This window comes from Molothrus ater, chromosome 7 (genome assembly GCF_012460135.2).
Source record: "Molothrus ater isolate BHLD 08-10-18 breed brown headed cowbird chromosome 7, BPBGC_Mater_1.1, whole genome shotgun sequence".
NCBI classification, from domain to species: Eukaryota; Metazoa; Chordata; class Aves; order Passeriformes; family Icteridae; genus Molothrus; species Molothrus ater.
Window position 1 is genome coordinate 16,335,792 of NC_050484.2, and position 22,121 is coordinate 16,357,912.

Sequence of the window (22,121 nt, forward strand, 5' to 3'; positions counted from 1 at the left end):
TTCATTATCAGACTATGTCTTATAGGGGAAGCAGTTATCTCTAAAGTGCACTCTATTTTTTAAAATGAGAATCAAAACAAACAGGCCAAGAATAGGCTCTAGCTTTAATGTTAATTTTACTAGAGACAGTGAGGATGAACTCAGCCTAAAATATTTTTCCAGTCAAAGCAGAACTGGACTGCACAGTGAGAGCAATCCCATCAACATTGCAAGCATAATCAGCATTCAGGACTTCATCTTAAAACATCCATTTGATAAAGTGTGGGTATTGTAGGTTGACATGATATTTTGAATGAGCTTTAAATGGTGTCAGAGATCTCTTCCTTTGTCCATGTGTGCCATATCCCCATAGAGACATTGCAGTGTTGATAGAGCACAGCACTGGGACATTTGCTATTTACTAGTGACTATGTAATTTCCAGTCAGTGCAGTGCTGCATTTTTGTCTGCAGAAGGTGACTTACCTCCCCAGCACTGTAGGCTTCAACAAAGAAAGATAAAGAAATATATTAAGAATTTAGGTTAGTGATCAGGTCTCCTCTGCATCTTGAGGTAACAACATGCTGCTTCTGGGCCAAAGCAGGAGAATAATCACTACGATGATGCTGGAGAAACTCTGTCATCCCTTGCACTGGGCTGAAGACAGATGACCATATGTATCAGGCTGCTGAGTATGAAATCCTAAGAGTTGGACATAATAGGATTTGATAAAAAGCCTGTGAAAGAAAACACATTGTCAGTTCCAGACTCCCCTCTATGCCAAAAGAAGGTGAGAGAATTTTCCCTCTTAACATTAACATAAACTTTGTAATCTCTATAGGAAGTATATCAAATGGGGGGAAAAAAGTAACATTTTTGTAATGTGGCTGTACCAAGATAAATGTCCTAAAAGGTTACCGGGTTTTATACTAAGTATAAACAGTCTATTTGATTTTTACAAAGGGGAAGTTTAAGCCCTCTTGTGTCATCTAGACCTTTGTAGAGTGTTAAAAATGCCATTCAGAGCATAATATTTCTGCAAGGCTTACCATGCAACTGAGGCACTTTTTTTACCCAAACATAGGAAGGTCATATAAAAGACCTGAGCTAGGCAAAAAAAAACCTGCTTATACTGATAATACCTAGGATGGTAAGGATGCAAGACCTCTGTTGAGTTTCCCTGGTTCTCACAGACTTTCCAGGTAGGAGAGTTTTCTCTTCAGAAATGCATGGAATTGTCTAAAATGATCTTTAGTTTTTCCTTTTCACACTGATCCAGAAACACCATAACAGGTTACCCTGCTCATTTCAGGCTTGAGTTGTGAAGGATTACCCACATAGGGTTGATCTTGGCCTAATGGTTGTGTGCTGGACTCCAGAAAATCGGGTCAAGCAACTCAAAGCTACTTTAATAGGAGTTAAAATTGTTTGCTGGTATTGGCCTATAGAAGAATGAGTTCTGATGCTTTTCCTGACTGGATTCCCTGCAGATTACGTGAGAACAGAGAATTCCACAGAAAATTATATGTAAAATGAATATAGATCACAACTCACTGAATGCCAGATTCCCAGCACCCTATATCAGGATTATTGTGGAATATCCTCTGTGACTTCTGTGACAGCAAAAGTTACAGATTAATTTGGTATTGGCCAGAACACATTTCTCCTCTTCTTTATAGGAGAGGTGGCTTTATAGAAAGGCTGCTTAATAGAGCCTTAATTAAGGCTGTTTCGGTTCTGTATACATCTAGTAGAACAAAGGTATAAAAATACAATTTGGTTACTTTCTCTGACTCATTTTCCCTTTTCCTGATGTGTCTTTGCTCTAGTGGGTCATTAGCAGGTTCCTTGATTGGGGTGATGGGAGGACTGTGTGTGATTGGGAATGACAGCTCAGGATCATACTGAGTGGGCTTGAAACAACACCAAGATCCATACAGATGAGTCAGTGCACAAACTGCCAGCAGCCTGTGGGGTGTGTGGCTTTTGATATGGTAAGCTACAGTGCAGGGTCTTCATTCCAGTGCAACATCCAGAATGTCTTGTATTCCCCACAGTGGGATACAAGACATTCTCAAGAATGTGTATTTTTGCTGTTGCACACCAAGGCTGTTCACCATAATGTGATCTCTTTACAGAAAAGGAGGGTGAAGTTTTGGAGATGCACCTGTGGTAGAGATTCCCAGGGGCAGAGTGAGCAGGCTGAGAGTGTCAGAGCACAGGAGTGTAACTGGGAGCTCCCACATCACAGCTCATGGGAAGTTAAAAGCACTTCTTCCTTTGTTTTCTTTGGATTATTGGGTCAGTAGTATTCAAAGGCTACGTTGTGCTTTTAGAACATACTTGCCCACAGGAAAGTCGTGACTTTTTATATGGCTTCTCTGCTGCCAAATGCTAATTACAAGACTATAAGTGCAGTGTGCATTTTTTCCGTTCATCCTCGGGATATGGCAGGGTTTGTGAGGTAGCCAGTCAGCTGCTGTGCTGATGGACAAAGGGATGGCCATGCTGCAGTCCCAGAGCCGGGAGCAGCTCGTGTTCCCTGGAGCTGCCGTGTGGAACAGGCCCGGTGTCGCCACAGACAGTGCCTCCCTCCTCGCCGTGCCCTTTGTGCCGCCTCCCTGCTCCCTCCCACCTGTCCCCACCTGTCCCCTCTGTCCCCTCTGTCCCTCTGTCCCTCTGTCCCCTCGGTGCCCTGCTCTGCCCGCAGCCCCCAGAGCCGACCTGGCTCCGGAGCTCTGCAATAGCAGCAGGGACAGGGATGTGAGTTTGATTTCTGCTGCTGGAGTGACAGGGAGGCAGAATGGAGGGGAGGGAGAGCACAGGAGGTGTGGGAGGAGGGTTAACATGGAGAGGGAGGGATGGAGCAAAGTCAGCCAGCAGAAGAAAGGGAAGGAGCTGTGAGAGGTGGGCACAGAGCAGAAGTACAGCGGTGGTGGGAAGAAATCGGAGCAGAAAAATTCCTTTGCCTTTGCAAGGGGAGGTGGAGGGTGAAATCCAACAGGAAATGGCACAAGTGTCTTTGTGACAAGAGTGAGGGGGATAATTAATGGGGATTTCTTGTGAAATAAGAGGAGGAAAGCTGACCTGCTCCAAACAAAGCAGGGGAAGCTGGAATGTATGGCAATTCCCAGTTCAAGTTCTCCTTAAAGGTCTGTCAGCAGGGACTCGTTCATACTTGGCAACATCAGCAAACTAAGAGTTCAAAAATCACAACTCTAGCCCTTCACAGATAATGAAATTTTCTTTAAAGTAATATATTTTGGGTTCTCTTTGCGTTCTCATGGTTTTGATGCCTTATATACCTGAATCCTGTTTTCATGGAGCTACAAAATAATGTCAAAATTTGTCTGTGTTCTTCAAGAAATCCACAGAGTTTAAGAACAGAAGGTTTATGAATGCACCACAACTGATAAAAAACATCCCATGACTTGGTATTTCACTGGACTGTGATTAACACAGACCATATTAGATTAGATGAGAACTCCTGTGGTCCAGCAGCATTTTAACATCTGTATATTTGATGGCAAACTGAAGTGGGTCTGTTTCCTGTTTGATAGGATGCTGTATCTTGCCACAAGTGTTACAGAGTGCCAGAGGACTTGGCAGCTCCTCTCCCTGAGGAAGAGTGGCAGTGAGCCAGGACTGAGGAGGAGTGCCCTAGAAGTTAAAACCATGAGTGAGATAAGGGGATACAATCACAGGATAATCATATCATGGATGGATAGTTATACAGCTTTCCTAATCCATCTTACAAATGTGGTGAGGGAGTGCTACCTCTACAGGGGTTTTGAAGTTAACACAATTACACTGCCAAGATATTCATCTGCAATTATATTTTGTTTTCATGACATCTCTTAATAACAGAGTGACTGCAGCTCTCAAGGTTGAGTACCCTTGCACTGGACTGCTCCATTATCATCAGTATTATCATCCCCTTAGCTTGAAGATGTTCCTAGAATATCAAGCTAAATTAGTAAAACCACAAGTAAGCCAGAAAGTTAAAGATGGTTTTTTAACAGCAGCTTTTACTCACTGGTGAAGCTTCAGCTGGATGTGTTTTTACCAGTAAGGAGTAATTGTTCTAGCAACAAGTGTTATGCATACTTGGGACACAATACAAAAATAATCTTAAGTTTGGAAAGCACTTTCTACTGTAGATACAGAAGATTCATCAGAATAAAATGCTCTGAATAAAGGGCTCTGAATTTAATGCTTGTACTAGAACGTTTGTCATGATAAACTTAATTTCTGGACGAGATAGAGACTGACTGGAGACACAAATGTAAATAAAGGCAGGAGTGAAAGACCTTTAGAAACTTCTCTGCAGCCTCTGCTGTATGTGACAGGAGAATTTTTCCAAGGTACATACCTAGAGGCAGGGACATTTAAAAATAAAACAGTGCAAAGCCCACCCAAACCATACACTGCCCTACATGCACACTTCTTCAAGAGAGGAGAGCGAGGCAGAGATGATGGATGTTAGTCTTGTCAGTTAATGTGCTACTCAATGGAGTTTAGATGCTATGGGGATGAAGGCAGCTTAAGAGCTTCTGTAGACTATGAAAGAATAATTCTATCACTGCCAAAGCATGTAACACCTGCTCACACAGGGGTTCTGACATCAGAAAGAGATTTTCAGCAAGGTCATAAAAAAGCTTCACATTAGGGAGCTCAGATATGACAATTTTAAAAGTCATGATAAAACCAGGTTAAATAGAAAATCAAAATTAAAATTGACTATCATGATGAAATTTAGGTAGAGAATAAGCTAAATTTATCTTCCTCAAATGAAGAAAGAATCAACCTAGCTGGCACCAAACACTTTAGTAGAATAAGCCATCTTTAATTAGATAATAGAAAGCAATTCATAATGTGTTTGTTGTTCTATCTCTTATTTAGGAATATTTATGTACCTGAGCCTGCAAGCTGATTTTTTATGAGTTAGTTTTTATAGATATGCCTAGTACCAGAACATACAGTGGAAAAAAAACCACCAGCCACTCCCACCTGCAGTCATAGCCATTGACTATACCACAGTATTCAGATATAACCCTGCTCTGATGCTTCTTGGAGAGACTTTGCTGAGAAATGAAGCAGAGAGATTTGTAATCACACAGATGAGGAAGAGCTAGAGGAAACTGAATCTTAACTTTTCATATGGCAGAAAAATAATCTGATGTGTGAACTGTGATGTATGATGGGAGTGTGAAAACCAAAGGACACACAAAATGGAAAATCTATGGTGGTTTCTTTTTTAAAGATAGCATAAGCCTGCTCTCCCCAGTACTTCCAAATGATTGGAGGTAAGTGGTCTCTGCTCAGCATATTGATGGTGGGACACCCACCCAGGGGTGGCTTTTCCAGACACTGAAGTCCCCACACATGGATTAGAGATACCAGATTAGAGCCTGTGAAAGCCCCCTACCCTTCAGCGTCATACACTGTTGGTTCTAACCGTAGTGCTCTGGGAGTTTAAACATCCTTTTTGTTTTGGCAAAACTCTTACATCTGTTTCAAATTACACAGGAAGATGATAATTTCATTAAATGCTTCAGTTAGATTTATAGAGAGTCCTAAATGCACTTTGTGACTTATACTGGACATTAATTCTTCTAGGTTTTGTTTGCAGAAAAGCTCACACTGCTATTACTCTCTGGTCAAAGGTTACACTTCCTGCTCTCTATCAATGCAGCCAGCATGTAAAGTGTCTTCAGATATTAGTCAGATCACCATGTCACAAGAACCATCCTAGTGAGGATGTGCCTGTGGCTGTTGGCAAAGTTACATCTGCACTGAGATGTGCTTGAGTCTTCCTCGTACAGGGGACTCTGTCCTTTCACAGTTTGATTAACTGGGGGAGGCTTTTTAATGTGCCTCTGTCTACTCATTCAATCATAATCAGCAACCATTCTACAAGAAGCCCATATCATAAGTTTTAGAAACTTGTGTAGCAATAATCACCTTAGTAAAACCTCCAAAATAAGGAAAAGTGTTTGTTCCAGGACAGTCTGTAAGGCAGGGCCCTGAATGCATTCTGGTAAGGCAATCGACCCCAAGTCTGCAGGAGCAAATGATTCCTAGCTGTGCAAGGAAACACTCCATGCTGACTCCAAAAGAATTCTTTTTAAAGAAGCCACACAGTCATTTGTCTTTTCTACTTGATCTAGTCCTTTTCTTATTCTTCAGCTGTAAGAGGTCGTTGTGACAGAAACCCTGTGTGTTTGAAGTACCAGAGAGAAGAAGATGCTCTGGAGCTGAGCTACAGTTCTTAGACATCTGTGTAATCTCTATTCACATGTCTGGGATGGTTTGAAATATTTTCCACTCTAAAGACTACATGTATCAGCAGGGCAATGCTCTCACTGTACCTGAACTTGGACCATCTTGAAAAAAGCAGCATCTTTCTGTATTGCCTCATTTTTGTTCCCTGTCCAAGCTGATGCAGGGCTCTTTGTAACGGGTTGTGAAGAGTATTTCCTCCTTCTATCCACACACACTTCTTGCTGGGGCTAAGTCCCTTTCAGTAAATAATCAGTCAGTACAAAATGTAATCTTACGTGGAGGTGGTGCTAGTTCCCCCTTTCAAAGACCTTTCTTTAAGGTAACTAGACAATGCTCTCTGTGCCCATCCACTCTACTAGCCCACTTACATTTTTCATATCCATTTTCATAATTGTTTCTTGAGATAACCACTCCAAACTTACATGATTACCCTGGGGTAAACTTTGAAAGCCAACTAATTTAGCAGAGTGAAATTTAACTTGCTGAAGGAAAGGATTAATAATCTGTTCTGTTTCCTTGTGTTGGGTTTTCAGTTTTCTTATTTACATGTCACAGGTCTACATGGAAAGGATGAGGGAATATTACTTTCAAATATCTACAATGTATATGTTGAAATGTAAATGTTGAAATATAACACTCATTTGGTCTTTGGGGTTTTTTTTGGCCTAAGTTCTGTGTGTTTTTGTTAGCATTTTGCTGATCCCAGACATCATTGCTGGCATGACCAAATCACAAACATCTGGCATTCAGACAGCAGCTTAAAAAAAAGAGAGGACTTTACACAAAATTAATTTCAGAAATCATTGTATTTTATGGAAAATATTTTTGTAGACTTAGTGTTGTACTGAAGTCCTGAAGTCTGTTCCTAGTAATGATGCTGCCAGATTAATGTGCTTGTTGATGCCTATGCAGTAGCACACAGCCAAGATCCCAGAGAATGAACCACAGGAGAGCTGGACATACTGTATCACTGATGCTCTCTCTGGAATGATGGGGCCTTAGGATTTTAGCTTTTATGTTTTTCATATATTTTTAATCTTACAATTCTTTAGTGTATAACTCTAAACTCCATATGGAGTGTTGGCTACTGGACAGCAGGGACACCTCACTGTCCCAGGCTCTGAGAAGGGTAAACAAAAGTGAGTCATAGGGGGAGCAAACCTGGGGAAAATGACTTCATTACCTGGAGCTGTAATCGGAAGATTAATCCCCAATGTGCAAATACACCAAGCTTACAAAAGTGTGAAAACCTGTGACCCATCATCCATTTTGGGTGTAGCCCCTGGGGCGGCTTATTCTGCCCAAAATGTACCTCAAGGCCCTTCAATAAATGTAACCACTTTTAATTCCCTTCATTTGGTCTGGCCTCTGTTTTTAGGTAGACCCAAAAGGCACCAATGACTATAGAATTTGGCCACTACCTGTGGAAAAACATGCTCTGTGAGTGAGATGTCAGCTTCTAAAAGCAAAGTGACTGTATTAAAGATTCAGCGTTAATGATCTGGAAGTACACCTTACACACAAATAAAAATTTCATTAAAAAAATTCAGTACAAATCTTTTGTGAGTAAATTAATGAAGATACTATATCAGTTAAAAGGATGATTGGAACATTGTTTTGTTTCATCAACGTGAGCATGGATGAGAAATCTGCAAATAGTAATAGCTGAAAGAAAAGTCAACAAGTCTGGTTTTGGAAAGTGATAGGACTTCCAAATATTTAAGTACACATGTGAACTTGAGAACATTTGATACTGAAGAATTCAAAAAAGAAAACCTTGTTTAAGGGAAGAAATAGAACATGATATAGCTGGACCAGATTCCTGCTCAGAAATTCCATAGGAAGTAGGCAACAAATGTTTTGCTGCAAGAGGAATATTTGGGGCTTACCACAAATGCTGAATGACATCAGTGCTTTCAGTGCTGACAGAAGTGCCAGTTGCTCTGAGCTGTGTTTGCACGCCTCATGCTTGTCATGCTGTATCACTACACAGATGTTTTGCACCAGAAAACAAAAAGGAATTTCTTTAAAGTCATCTTCTTGACTATGTTTTCAGAATCATTAATTTGTAGTAAAACAAAAATGGTTTTGAAATGAGAAGTGAATATGGCTAAGAATTATTTACCTAAATACTCTACCTGACTACTTGACTCACATTTCATTCTGCCTTAATCTTCACAGAAGAAGAGGTCAAGATATTTTCTGGACTGAGTTTTACAGTTTGCAAATTTAGAGGCTGCACTAAAGCACAGCTAAGTGTATCAATTCACTGTTCATTTTTTTTAAGACCTTTTTCTGACAATTATTTTTCAAGTGAAATAGTTTGACATCACTATATTTTATGATGATTTAAGCTATTTTGATCTCTGATGGCTTCACAAAGTTGCACCAAAGTGCATAATTGATCGCTAATCACTAACATTTCACATGTAGTCTGTCCTTTCTTCAGTCCTCTTCTTGGAGAGAAAATTGCGTGCATAATGGAATATTTTGCTTTGGCAGAGTTTTATTGTTCAAATGTAGGGTTTGGTGGGGGCTGGTGTATGTATGATGTGTTTATTTGAAGATTTAATAATTGTGTCTTTACTTAGAGAAGAAGTTGGTGATATATCTGCTGATGTTTGCTACCACAAAAGTTCATTCTTGGATGGCTCTTGAAGTGCTGTGTTCTTCAAACACATTGTCCACTTAAAGACATGGCCTGGTGTCTGACACTTTATTACCTGTCCTCCAGGAGTCAGGGTAGGCAGCAGAGGATTGGGTGTGATTGACCTGGGGTTGTTACAAATCTTTCCATGCCATCCTTTCTGATAAACATGAAAGTATTTTGGGATCTTCTTTTGGTTCTTGACATTGTGTCTGCTTGCTATGTCAGGCTTCTGTTCCATATTCTGCAACCACCTTGAGAGCTTCTTTTGAAGAAATGTATTGATTTTAAAATTGCTCTCTTGACTTCTTTATCATTGTCCATTTTTATTTAATTGATTTTCTTTCTACATAACCTTCTGGAGGCTCTGTGAAGTAAGAGAGGAAAAAAATACAAACAACTACCAACAGTGGTTCCTTACTTCTCCTTAAACATACCATGACATTTTTCAAGGACCAGCTGATAATTTTTCCAATCAAATTGTATTTGGCTAATAATGCCTTTATCCCCTCTAGCAAAATTATGAGTGGATCTGTGGCATCAGTATTCTCTTGTGTTGTGCCTGTATGGCATATTATACACTGCTGCTAGGCGTGGTTAAAACATGATAGTGTGTCCTCTTAGGGAATTTTTAAGCCAGGCAGAACAGCTAATATGCACATGTTTGAGTGTATAACACCCACATACATTCTCATTCATACTTAGGCAGCAGTCAGTAATAAAAGCACTTTGCTGCTAAATAAATTGAAAATAGTATTAATACAATAAATGTCCAAACGGAATTGATTCTGTGTATTTTATAGCACCTGCTATTGCTCCCTGTTTTCAAGCTATTAATGTGTTCAAGTCTGCATAATATTGTTATTTACAGATACAATACTGGAGTTGGTCTGAGAGTGCCAATATTGGCTTATTTATCTGGCATTAAGTTTTGTCAGAAATTAACCATATGTGAACAATATCTTGTAGTCTACATTTCTAATGTATAGATTAGTTGTTTTCAGTCCCTTGTGTCCATTTTCTATCAACTGCAACAAAGGTCTATCTTCTTTTACTTGAATTTAGTAAAAACTACTGAAGCTCAACATCAAAGGTCAAATGTCATTGTTATGAGGATAGTGGTGACTTTAAAGTTATGGAAATTTACTAAACTAACTCTGGAGTAGGAGAAATGCCTTCTTGCCCCTCTCTGATTTCTATTACATTACAGGAGCATTACATGCCATTATTCTGTATTTACTCTTTCTATCTAGTTCATTTACAAACATAAGGCACAAGAAAGCAGTGATTAGTATATATAGGTATGGAAAGACATGTTACCTGTTAATGTAATGAAGCAGCATAATTCATTCTTTGCTGTCTACATTATGTGGAGGGAAGCAAACGTGCATTAATCATGCAGAAAGCAGGAAATTGAGATGTATGGAGGGGAAGAGTGATATGATACAGGAACCCATCCCCCAGCCTCACAGAGCTGGCAACAGGTCCATTTTGAATAATGTATATTTTGACAGACTTGTCATTTGACAGACAGGGCTGACCAGAAGGGATGTAAGGAAGCAGCTAGTTATTAGCAAGAAAAAGGAGTGAACAAAGCATTATTACATCTAATGCAACATAATACTGACCCAGTTAGCATCTGCTGATGTGGAGGTGCTGGCTGACAGGTTTCAGAGAGCAGCCATCCATGGGGACTCCAAGCATTTGCAGTGAGTGCTGTGTCCTGCACAGGCCCCTACCAAGGCTAAGGCTGCTCAGCATGGCTTGGTCCCAGCTTCCCAACAGCCCTGCTCTGCACAGCTCCTGCATGCAGGGGCACAGAGAGAGAAGGTGGAAGGCATCACCTGTCCCTCGAGACAAGGGCAGGTCCCAGGCTTGTAGCAGTGCTGTCAGCAGCTTGTCCTGCGGCAGCAGCCAAGTCCTGGGAGATGCCACGGTGCAGAGAGCCAGGGCACAGGCTGCTGGGGCAAGGGGAGAGCCAGGGCACAGGCTGCTGGGGCCAGGGGAGAGCCAGGGCACAGCCTGCTGGGGCCAGGGGAGAGCCAGGGCACAGCTTGCTGGGGCCAGGGCAGCTGGGGGAGAGCCAGGGCACAGCCTGCTGGGGCCAGGGCACAGGCTGCTGGGGCAAGGGCAGCCAGTGCTGAGAGCAGAGAAGCACAGAGAGCTCACAGCTCCTGCACTGTTCATGTGTGGTGTGTGCCCACCCTCCACACGCCCACGTGGCTCACAGAGGGAGACAAACTCCTTCAAACTCTGCTGTGCCCAGCAGAGCAGCACTTGCACATTTCTCACTGAAACTCTGGCTCCTGGGGTGCAGGACCAGCTTGGCACTAGCTGTGCCAAGGCAAGCAAGACACAACCCTGGGGTCTGCTCAGCTGGTCCCTGTCAGAGCCATATCTTGGCATCCATCTCCTGTCACCCTTTCCCCAAGGCACAGCATCGTGGCAGCACCACAGAGGCAGTGTCTGGGTGCCGCTTTCCTGCTGTACCCCAGTTTCCTTCATGAAGGGGTGTCACACTAGTGCTGCTTTGACAGGCCTGAACTCTTCATTTCTGAGGTCTTTTGGAGGCTGTAGTCCCTTCACCACACACTGTTTTGCAGAGGGAAGACAAGAGCTGAGTGGAAGCTGGTCTGCACTCTGGTCCAGCTTCATTGAAACCCCTCTGCTGCTCTCAGCAGTGCTTGTTGGTGGAGGTGGGGTGTGAGAGTGAAAACCATTTCTTTTTCAATCACTGATTTGTGAGCTGTTATTCCACACTGGCCAAGGCAGATGTTGCTGAAGGTGCCCACCATATGCTTCTGCTTGATTAAATTTTAATTCACAAAAATGCTGCATGTGACATTCATATATACTTTTTATATACATATGGACATTTATACACACTTCGAATTCAATAAGGTTATAAAAATTGTGATGATTAAACATAAAAAGAAAACCACAGAAAAAGCAATGCCTGCTGATGTTCACCAGCCTAGCATGTTCAGTTGTTGCTTTTTTAACTGCTACCTATTTTTCTACCAGTTGTCACTTAAGGAAAGTTAAAATCATTTTTCTTTATTATGACTCTCAGAAAAAATGATCACTGTTTATTTAATTGCTGGTTTATTTCCTTTTCTCCTCTCAGCTCTGTCTTTTTATATCTGTCTCAATTTTAGATTTAGTTTGTAGGAATTTCTTTTGCTTTTCTATTTCCCCAAATTCCAAAGTTCCTCATACTTAAAAGAAACCAAATACATCTTTCAAAGTGAAAGATAGTTATCTTGCCTAGGCTTCCACTACCTAGGCAAATAGCATATAATAAAAATAAATCCAGAGGGAGAAAAGTGGTGCTTATGAAGTCATAGGCATAAGTGTTAGATACTCTTAAGCCCTTGTACTGGTTACAGGTAACAGATTTTTACATTTAGTTTGTTATTAATTGGTTTGGGGCTATTAACTGGGAACTGTGGTTCAGTTACTGGCAGACAGGACTAAGCTCTGTTATTTTGCCTTGATTTTGATTGTTCTGCTCTTCTTTCTCTCTTCTCGTTTTCCCCATAGGTTCTCTCACATCAGGACAAAACCTGCAGCTCTGTACTGTTTTGCTATAGGAAACTTATTTTTCAAGAGCCCCTGGATGATATTTCCAGTCACTTTTTTGCCACATCATTTTGTCTCCAGCTGCCAGAAGAAATTTGAAATGCATCATAGTCACTTCTCAAACTGATAACATGTGAGAGGTCCAGAAGAAATTGTTTATACAGTTTCTGACCTAGTATGTCTTGTAATGCTGCTCTGTGTCATGTTCCATAGTTTTATGTCCTAATCTGACATTATGAGATTACATAATGCATTCAATCTTTAAACAAGTATTCCTTTCAAATGTTTGACAGAGTTATGGCACTTCAGATATTATTTCTTATTATGGACAGATAGGTCAAATCTGCAAACAATTTAATGGCCATACATTGCTACCCTTGTCAAATCAATCCTCCTAGCAAGTGTGCTATCAGCAGAAGAACATTTAGAAGCCTAATCCTTCAAGGTGCTAAACATACCAGTGCTCTGAACTCCAAGCAGAGCTGAGGGCTCTCAGCACCTCACTGGAGAAGAGCTCCAATTAACCTACTCTTATAGTAATCCTGAATGCAGGGACTTCCTGCACATGTGTTAGGATTCAAACTGCCCTTCAGATTTACTCCACTGAAACCTGAGAAGAAGCTATGCAACCATGGACTAAAATGGCTCCATATGCTTCTTGGCTCCAGAATGTGCTGAGAATTTGGTTTTTTCTTTCTCTCAGCTGAGAATGCTGCTCTCAGTTCTGCAGAGCTTCAGAGAAATGTGGTATTCTCGTTAACACTTTAACCCTGATCCCAAATAAATTACCTCATACCACCATTTAGCTTAGCAGCAGCAGGCACATTGAGAGGATTTGAGGTGTCAGAAGGGGACCAAAATTGACCCCAGAATCTTAGGAAGTAAGTGTTTCCTTGTTTAAAGAATTGGAGAAGAGAGCAGTGCCTGAAATACACACAGTCTTGTGGAGCAAACACTGATATGATTAGTCCCCAAATTAATCTAGGTTGTCCATAGAAGGCCTGACAGATCCTCTTGCTTCCTTTGTTGGAGCAGTGCCCTTGTGCATGTGTACATTAGCTGAAGTGCTGCCTGTACAGGGAGATCACTGGCCTCTCATTTTATCTGCTTTTCTGTGTAACTCAGGGGGAATTCCTCTCTGACTCATCCAGACAAAAATCCTAATGTAGGAAAGAGAGACCCAGATGCTTGACCTGTAAGATTTCCAGGACACTTCTACTTTTTTGAAGGTGTCATGGAAACACCAGCTTTCATTTCAGAAAACCATAGTGCCTGCCATACTGCTGCTTCTCTCCCAGGCTGCCAGGCTTTCATGCCTTATTTCTGAATATGTATCACAGCTTCCCTCTCCTGATGTGCTGTGAAAGCCATGACACCTCCTGTGGCCAGGAGAGCACACTGAGGGGTCAGGCAGCACAAACAGCAGCAGATGTCACCAGAGCCAGCTCTGGCCTCCTGCCCCCATCTCCCCAGTGCTCTGCCAGCACCCTTTGGACGCATTTCCCTGAGAAGCATTTCAGATATGCCCTGCAGAGCTGAGGCAGAAGGATCAGGGTCATGACCAAGAAGCCTGCGAGGGAATGTTTGCGCCTGGGAGGCACTGGGCGCTGCAGCGTGTTCCCTCAAGCCTCGTGCAGGTGCACTGAATAAATCAGCCCGAGACTGCTTGAAAGTATGCAGGAATTTATTTGTAGCCAGGGGAGCATGTAATAAGGGTGTCTGGGAATGAAGAGCGGGTCAGCTCCAGCTCTGCATTGCTATGGACATTAAACAGTCTAAATCAGGGAATATCTGGTGAGTGTAGGGACTCTCAGATGGTCTTGCAGTAGCAGCTGAAAGAGGAAGATGATCAAAACACAGCTCTGCACTTGGACCCTGCTCTTAAGTCAGACTTAATAGGAACAAGACCTCTGAATATACTGACTGCAAAACATGATTTGCTTCTGACTCTGCAGAGCCTTGCTGTGAAGAGCCCTGGAGCCATGACATATAAAAAGGGGGGGAAAAGGCTTAAATTGGAACAGAGAAAATAAATTCCATGCCCTAATGCTGGCTGTTTAGATATGTGGGGTTGTAAATGAAGAGTTTTAAATATTTCTTCACTGTAGCATGATGTTCCCACTTGCTAGGAAGGCATTTGTGTTCACGGAAAAACAAAATCAGTACGCACTTATTTCAATAGATTGTTTGAATATTCCAGTAAAAGTTTATTTTATAAAAACAGATTAAGCAGCAGTGATGAAGTAGCATTTAGCTATAATATCACACGAGGTCCTGAGTAGTGATATCAAAGCTAATTGTACCATTTAATGAGAATGAATCAGCACAGAGGGAAATACCTTTTGTAGCACATTACATATTTACAATTCCTGCCAATATATTTCCCTCTTTCCTCTGAAGAGAGTTCATTGTGTTTTCTTCTTGCAATTCCAGTCTATTACACCTGTGTGGACTCCTCTGAGTCTGTGTACAAATATGCCTGTTCACACAAACTCTGTTCAAGATTATTTTAATAACTTTGGCCCATGAATAAGTAGGAGTGCTTGGTAAGTCCCAGTAAAGCCACACTACTAAAACAGAGAAGGTTTCTTGTGAAATATTTCCAAATGCATTAAGTAGTTCTGGATTCTTCTAGGAAGTTCATAAGGCAGGACATTTCAGAAATGAGCATAGTGAAACTAGAGCTTAGACATAAACAAAACAATTGCTTTAACATTATATATGTGTGCCATTTCTGCAATTATCCATAACAGCAGGATGAATCCCATGGGCTTGAGAAACTGCTTTGCAGTTGAGATTCTCTGTGTGTTTCACAGTCCAACAGATGATCTGTTGGTTTGGGCCATACAAATCACTGACTCCTAAGCCTGTGATGCCTTTGATGACTATAAGTAAGAAACTATTTAGTAACTCAATGCTTTTCTGTTCACATATAATTAGAAACACCACAGGAACATACAGTACAACTGGGCCATCTGATTAAACTATCTTTTCTTATTCTTTGTGTGATCAACTACTAGTTTACATATTTAAATGACTGCTAACAATTTAATACAGATTATCTTGATCACACTAATATAACATGATTTGGTTGCTCAGTGTAGGTATTTGTATCAGCTCTCACAAACCCACTTACAATGACTGTTGACTGAACTCCTGGAAACAAGATCCCAATGAGTACTTTCCTGTATTGGCTAAGTGGCTATTTCTTCATGGGGAAATGTGGAAATGCATTTATTCTCTAGCGAGAATTGCTTAAGAGATGTGTGACCAAGGAGTTTGTAATCTGAATTTCCAGATAGCTGAAGTAAAGAAGGAACAACAGAGTCACAGCTTCAGAACTGCAGGTAGGAGGTGACCACTGGGGTCAGAAATTGGAAACCAGGACTAGGCTGGCTTTTAATTTTTCTTACTTTTGTTTTGTCTTTTCTGAGACTTTTTTCACTTACTAGTGGAAATTTCTCAAGAGCAGAGAAGTTTGCCACAAGAGCAAACCTGGAGAGAGCTGACGTGAGGCATGTAGGGCAGATTGTAGTGTGGAGCTACTTCCATTTACCTACAAGTCTGGTGTAATCCTGAAATGCTCAGAAGTGTAAGCATTACATTCAAATGGGATATTGGAAGCAGGTTGTTGCTTGCAAGTTTGTTCCAGCCTGCAAGCCTGCTAGAGCTTGTGAATTTAATTTTAGCTCTGGAACTTGCTCCAGTTTTGTAAGGTTACTGAAAACCTGAGAGAAGCCAGATTTCTTACATGCACCAAGAATAGCATGACAGTGTTTTCTCAAGAATTAAGACACACCCCCACACACACTCACCCCACCCCAAAACCAGTGCCCCCCCAGCACCAAGGGCTTGAACCAGGTTTTCCCACGTGTCAAACACATGCTGGACTATTGCTATTTGATAGCAATCATTCCCCACCCCTTTCCTCCCAGGAGCTACAAGGATTTAATTACTGAGTTTTTTCCAGCCTCAGAAACCAGGAGACACAAAGAAGATGGGAGCCAAAGTTTCTTGGTGCTGCAATTCCTACTGTGCCCCGCTTAGCTTTGTCTCTGCTGCCTGCATTGCAAATAAAATTTTAGAAAACTGTTTCAAAAGTTAGAGCAGCGTTGGTTTGGCTAACAGCCTACTCCTTGAGAAGTATTTGTATTTGAGCTTATTGAACATTCATTATGTATCAGCTACTCAGCCTTGTAAAATTGATCCAGGCAAGGTTTGCTGCCCCAGCTGTGCTCCTGCCTTGCTGGCTGGGTGTTGAAGAGTGCATTGCTTTTGCTCCACACTCGAGCAGACAGCACAGCTAAAGTTCCCTGAAGCAGCCTGAGAGTGAGAGCACCAGAACAGCTCTTTTCCTGGCCATTAATTCAAACATCATGCAATCAATCAGATTAATCTGCCCTCCTCTGCAGCTCTTGTGGAGATTGCTGTGCTCTCGGCTCCCTGCAGTCACCTCAATGCAGTAGCACATCTTCCTTTCCTTGGAGTCCATGATAACCCACAGGCAGGCTCATTTTGCCAACAGACACGTACCACACAATGATTTGGGTCAGAAGGGACCTTAAAAATCAGTTCCAACCCCTTGCCACAGGCAGCAGCACCTTCCACTAGACCAGCTTGCTCAAAGCCCCATCCAACCTGGCCTTGAACGCTTCCAGGAATGGGGCATCCATCGTTTCTCTGGGCAAACTGTTCCAGTGCCTCATCACCCCCAAATCACATGGCCATCACTGCCTGGCATCAACAGATTGCTGCTCATAAACAAAGCTGACATGAAAGCAGCAGGCACGGCAACACCCCAGGAGACCACAAACATATCTCTTATGGCCCTCCTCTCTGAGGCTGTCCCACAGTCTGGCTGGGTTTTCATGGTTTTCTTAATTTTGAGCACATGTCAGAGCTGAGAGTGGCACATCAGCCTTGAAAGAGCCCTTTGAAAATGCCTGTGTAGGCAGCCTCATCTCAGCACCAAGCCCAACTGCTCTGGAGCAATGTGCATTTTAAGGAGAAACAGCTTTGGCAGTCCATCAGTTTTCCTCTGTTGCTGCTGCATATTTTATGTCACCACTGTATTGCAAAATGGATACTCCATATTACAAAATTAACATCGGAAATATTTCCTCTGCATTTTATGGACTTTATTTGTGCTTTGTTTTCATGAGATTTATTTTTTATCTTATTTTTGCCTCTGGAGAATTAATAGTATTATTATCAAGGGCAAACAAGCCTAGAATTAATCTGATTTCATCTTTAATTATTACTTATTATGGGTTTTAGATTACATACCAGTATTGTCGAATGCCATTTTACAAGCTAGAACAGAGAGATGCACAGTGAGCTGGGGCACTGGGATTTCTCTGAGACTGCCTCAGTGAGGTTTGTCAGCCATTGTGTGTTGTGAGGTTTGGTTTCAATTGCTATGGCTCTAATCAAGCAAGCAGGGACAGCACTTGGACAGGAAGCTGAAAAAATTATAAAAATTTTAAAGCTGAGCTGAGAGCACCCACCTGGATAATTTTGTAGTGAGCACAGCTCAGGCGTCCCAGCCCTCCTCTTTGGCAGTAGCTGTTGTCTGGTAGGTTGCACGGAGCATCTGCTACAAAAAGGAATAGAAAAGAAACAAAAAGATTAGTGCACATGTGTTTAGTATCATCTGTGTGAAGGCAATGGGGTATTTCTGTGACTTCTTCTGAAAGCTGGTACAGTTGAGTTTCCTTCTCAAGCATATCCAGCTGCCTGGCTTGCAGAAATCCTGAACAATACAGATGAAAATTTGGGCTCTCTGAAGTTCACAGATAAACTGCAGTTGGTATCAGTGAGAGGCAGGGAGTGAGACTCTGATTTTTCCCTAGTCTGCCTGCCCTGAGAGCAAGGGCATGGATCTGGCTGAGTCCAACCTCCTGCTTTGAAAGTCTGCTTGGGATGCTGAGGTGACCTGCAGGAGCTGAGTGCAGGCCTGTGAGCAGTCCATTCCTAGGGGGACAGTGACAGTGCACAATGAAATAGCCATGTCTCCATGCAGAGAAGTGGACACATCTTTTGAGATCATTTCCAGGCTTCCTAGAAAGGAAACCCTGCAGTGAAGCCCTGATGTCTGGCACTGTGTAGGCATCAAAATCAATAGCAGGGCAGCATCATTCTGTTAAAGACGGGCTTGCAGACCCTGGGATAGTGCTGTCCTCAGCAGGGTTGTGCTTTCTGCATTACTCCAGATTGGGGAGGAGCTGGAGCTGTGTCCTCAGGTCTAGCAGGATTGAAAATACCTGATTTCAACTCACGTTACCCAGTAGGAAAAATTGCTTTTAAATTTCTCTTTTTCTCTTTGTCTTTTTCTTGTTTTTTAACTTGAAGAGTGATTGCAATAATGAAGCTGAAGGGTGACCAAATATTGAATGCAAATTGTTTCATTTAAGATAGGACTTTATAACTTCTGGCAAGCCTCAGACAAGTCATTCCTAAAACCTCCTAATTGCTTATGGCTGTCCACATTTGAAATTTAGTTTACATGAAGATTTAGGAGTAGTGCTAAATAATTACACAGCAGGATAATCTGTTCTTTTATATAATATTGTAATAATTTTAAATCTATCCATGGAGTAGTTCAGCAAAAACTGTTCTTCAGCAGCTATTTTGGGTTAGCTCAATGCATAGTCTATTAGAGGTATTACTTCTGCTGCAGAGTCATGAATCATATTTGCAGTCACAAAGTCACTTGTGTAATGGTAATTAACTATAACGAATACAGGGCTATTTAAAGAATTTCAAGACTGTCTGATGTTCTGTTAGACACTGTTTTTCTGGAAAGAAAGGGTACAAGTCCCTTATTCCAGTGTTCTCAGTGGTTTAATATGGAAGAAAGGGCACTCTCAGGGTTTGTGCAATGGGATATTGCCATGCTTTTGCAATTTCTATATAAAGTGAAAAGAGGGCTTCTTAATTTGGAAAATTGACTGGTAAGGAGGGTATAAAAGTATAGCAGAACTCCTCTGCATATTAAAGCCTTTATTATTGATTTCAAAACCATTCTCTTTGATTATTTATTCTAAGCCCTGTGTTAACACAGGACTTAAACCCCCTATTGCAAATCAAAGCAGAAACTCTGAAAATACTGATTGTTGCAGACAAATTCCCTGGTGCTTCATTTGACAAAAAGATGGATTAGAACAAACTCCAGAGTGTTATTATTACCCCATACATGAAAGATTGTTTCTTTTATTTGTATTAATTACTGATTAGTGCTTTCTGTATCTTCAGCTCTTTCAGATCTTTTGAATGAGATGTATTGCCTTCCATAGTTGCTTATCTAAAGGGAGCCCTGACAGAAAACTGGTGTCTAGCAACTGTGCACAAGGAAGTTATTGTGCTGAGACACTGTTCTTCAGGGAAAACCCTGGGTGAGATTCTTGAGAGGTAAAAATAAGTTCACAGGTAATAATGCAGACAGATCATCTTCTACCCAACAAAACTGTCCTGAGTAAATATATGGTTTTAAATTGAAGTACAGGAGAAGGAAGGTGAGCGTGTGGGGCTCCTTGGCTGTGTGGTGCTTGGGGAGCAGCCTGGAGCTCACAGCAGCCCCAGCTGTGGGAGGAGCGTGGGGCATCCCTTGCTGGATGGATTTCCAACCCTGCAGGGCTGCCCAAACCCCTCCTCCAGGCAGACTGGCACTGCTGGCATTGTCTGCCTGTGGAAATATTCGGGGGCTTTCAGTTACTTGGAAAGAAACCCAGCACAGTGGCTCCCACCCCAGCTGGGACACTGGGGCAGAAAGCTGTGGGACATGTCCCAGCCAAGGGCATCAGGGACAGACAGGGTGGCTTCTGACTGCCAAGGGCCACATTGCAGCCAGCCCTGGGGCTGGCAGCTGCCCCCAGTCCGTACAGCTTGGTGTTCCAGTGGTCTCAAATGGGGGAAGAGTGTCCTCACACCAAATCCCTGAGTCCCACTGCTCAGAGGGAGCAGAGGCCTTTCTCTCTGCCAGGGGAAAGGCACTTGAAGAAGCAGCAGGTACATAGGTAGATGGAGGAGGTTGTGCTTAAGAACTTTAAAATATTATTGAGCCCTTGTTTCCCTGTGGAGATTTCAAAACAGAAAACTCCAAGGCAGGTTGCCAAGAGTTAGGTCTGCAGGTTCAGCATCCTACCTGAGTGTTAGGGGAAAAAAAAAAAAAGAGGTTTTCTGAGGTTCAGTGGTCTTGTTTTCATGTTTTTGCATATAACAAAGTGTTTTGGATGCTAGGAAGTGAGGCAAGGTATCAATTAAGGTATCAATTAACATGAGGCCAATGTTTTGCCAGGTGACTGCATGAAATTCAGTGATGAACCTTTTGTGGTCCAGGTTCTGTTAAAAAGGGTAGTTTTAAAATAGCCTGTTGTACGTCATCAGTTGATATGTCATTTTCCATAATTCATGAGCACTGGTGCAAGATTAGACAATGGAGCCCAGAGTGAGAATTCATTAATTTCCTCCATGGTTTTAGAAATGTCAGAGGTGCAAAGCTGAGAATAATAAAAGTCAAACTCCTTAGATATATCTACTGTGCTAGGAAGAATATTACTCTGAGCATCTCTGATAGTATACAGTGTCTTAGTGTGCATGTGTCTTTAATTGGTATGCAAGGAGTTTATCTGCTTTACTGCCTGCACTTATCAGAAAAGATATAAAATGGGATGGTGATAATGGCTGCCTTCAAAGAAAAAGATATGTTCTTTCAAGGGTGTAAGTGCAATAAATCTTTCTGCTTTAAGGGCTCACTGGAAGCAGAAAGATTCTGTTCTGCTGACAACTGAATGTGGGGAATTTTCCCAGGGGAAAACAAATCACATTTCTCCATTCAAAATATAGTAAAAAATATCACTGAAATGTGATACTCCAGAATGTATATTACAGTATTTCCCACTGAGTCCTTTACCAATTAAGCACACTTACAGTTCTCAAATGGTTAATCAAAGGTGTCTGGCATTGAATACGTTTAGAATACACTTGTGAACTCCCACTGTAATCTGCAGTTCAAATTTAAAAAACAAAAGACTAAAAATAAGTGGTCAGCTTTAGGTCTTTTTTTAAACTATACTGCAGGAATTAATTTGCCAGGAATAAGAGAGACAATGCTGAGGTCATTGCTATTCCAGCCCCATTCTGCACGTCTGTGGAAAGCAGAGTTAATACTACCGGTACCTACCACGTCTCAAAGGGATCTTTTGTGAGTTGAAATCATTTTATTTACTTTAGAAAAGCCCACATTATTCATAAGAATCAAATGTTGTGCCTGACTGTTATAACAAAACAAAACAGACAAGGGTGTTTTAAATTAATCTGTCAGTATGGTGCTTTCCAGTGCTCACTTTGTTCATGCAGCCAGCAACTGATGTTAGCATGAATTTAAATAATTCTTCTTGCTCTGAATAATGACTGTGAAAGTTGAGTAATGGTATCTAAGAAATATCCAAACTTTTGAGGAGCTGCCTCTTATCTAGGACTGTTTGCTTGCTCCTCATCTCCCCCACCCCTAATTGCAGGGGGGTGCTCCACACAGCATATAACTGAACATAATACAATTTGATTTGTGTTGCAGCGTTCTCCAAAGAACAAATCTGTAAAATTACAACATGTGAAAGCTTAACACAATG